This window comes from Galeopterus variegatus, unplaced genomic scaffold, assembly GCF_000696425.1.
Source record: "Galeopterus variegatus unplaced genomic scaffold, G_variegatus-3.0.2 Scaffold6428, whole genome shotgun sequence".
Taxonomy (NCBI): domain Eukaryota; kingdom Metazoa; phylum Chordata; class Mammalia; order Dermoptera; family Cynocephalidae; genus Galeopterus; species Galeopterus variegatus.
In genome coordinates, this window is record NW_007732539.1 from 5,106 (window position 1) to 7,372 (window position 2,267).

The window sequence follows — 2,267 nt, forward strand, 5'->3', positions numbered from 1 at the left end:
AAATGTGGCCAGATTGGTTTCCTCCCTGGATCCATATCTTGCTTTCATCTTCCCTCTCTACGTCTTCCCCCGCTTCCTCCCCTGTCCCCAACCCAATGCAGATGCACTTTCAAGGAACCCCAGGGCGCTGATTTTGGACTAGACCAGTGGTTCTGAAACTTGAACAGGAATCAAAACCCACTTGAGGGCTTGTTGAAACACAGATTGTTGCCTTCTCCACTCTTAGAGTTTCTATTTCAGAAGGTCTGAGATGGGGCCTGAGAATCTGCATTTTTAATAAGTTCCCAGATGATGCTGATGTTGCTGGTCCACAGACCACACTTTGAGAACCATTGGATTAGAGGACCCAGTTCCAAAGAATCCAACCATACTAATTCCCATGCAAACTTTTGGATCTTGTTGTCTTTCATGGGACTCATCCAAGTGATGCCTGTTATTTAGATGCCATATAGAAAGAGAAAAATAGGGAAGGAATTTGTCAGAAAAACTCTGGGCTCTGATACTTGGTTTGTGTCTGACATCATTCCCTTCTCACCATCTTGTTTCTGGATGCTGGAGACGTGCTCTGGGAGCTGATATATGAATGATTATGTGTGGCAATTGGGGAGGGCCACTACATACTCCCACATTCTGCATTTAGATCTAAAACAGCTGTTTAAACAAATTATTTTAAGATTAAAAAAAAGTCTTTAAAACAAAATTCAATTGGATGGGTGGAAAGGTTTTTGTCACTACTTTTCGAGTCAAAAAATAGAGACTAATTTGTTTTATGGGGAACTGGCTAAATTTCAAAATCTTGTCAATTATTCATTAGAACTTTATTTTTAGTTAGAAAACAGTGTTTTATATTCCATTGATTCATTGAAAAATGACATAATCATATTTCCCTCTCATATTGTTGAGAACAACTTTGCGTCTGAATAGCGTATCTCTACCACATATTCTCATTTTTGAATGGTTAATGTTTTTCATTTAAACAATATTCTTGTTAATTAAAAGTCAAATTTCTAAATGCTTACATTCTATAAGAGGTACTACTGAACGTCTAATTTGCTTGAGCTGAGTATTATTTTTCTGTTAGATAAGTGCATTATTTTGGCCAGCAATTACATTTTTAAGTGAAATATATGAAGATGAGGAATAGATGATTATACCCCAACTTAGATGAGAAGATACTACTGGTTTACCTCACAATGAAACCCAGACTCAAAAGGGATGGAGGAAAATTGTCCTTATGTGGGGAGTCTAAAGTTCAAATGAAATGAAAGAAAGTTAAAGACAGTGTTATGAGCTGAATCGTGTCTCCCTCAAATTCATATGTAGGAATTTTAACCCCCTGTACCTCAGCACATGACTGTATTTGGAGATAGGGCCTTTAAAGAATTAATTTGGTTAAATTGAGGTGATTAGGGTGAGCCCTAATCCAAAGTGAGTGGTGTCTGTGTAAGAAAAAGAGATTAGGACACAGACACATGCACACACAGAGAGAAGACCATGCGAGGATACAGGGAGAAGACGGACATTTACAAACCAAGGAGAGAGTCCTCAGGAGAAGCCATTCCTGCGGACCACTTGGTCTTGAACTGGTGTACTTCTGAGTTGTAAGAAACTAAATTTCTGTTATTTAAGTTGCCCGGCCTTGTGGCACTTTATTATGACAGCCCTAGCAAAGTAATTTAGATGAGTATTCTAGAAATTGCATTTTGAGGATATGTCCAATGGACATGCTCCTTCCCATGCTCACTGAAGAGAGATGCCCCGCTCCCATTCAGGCGCTGCCTGAAGTCTCCGTCTGTCTGTGCCCACCTGGGTTTTCCCATCTGTGGGATGCTAGCCTACCCTAAACATACCCTGCTTCACTGTGACACTTCTCTGTCCCATCTATGGTATACCTGCTGGGTATACACCATTTTAGAGAACATTAGAATCACTCTGAGTGCTGCTTTAAAAAGCAGGTTCCTGTTTTTCATACCCAAAGATTCTGATTCAATAAGTCTGCAGTGGGGTTCTGCATTTTGAGCAAACACCTTGGCTGATCTATTATAGGAGATCCGGGGGAGCTACCCTTGATTTTAAAAAAACAAAACAAAACTGCCTTAGACTATCCAGTAAGAGGAAAAGCTGCATCTAGAGATTTGCCAGAGGTAAAAATCAAATGAAACAGTCTCATTCCTTCGCGTCAGTTTTTTGTTATTGCCTCTCTGTTTTTACTCCTGTCATCTACCTGCTTAAGACCATTCCCATTGCCCTTAGAATAAGCTCCATAG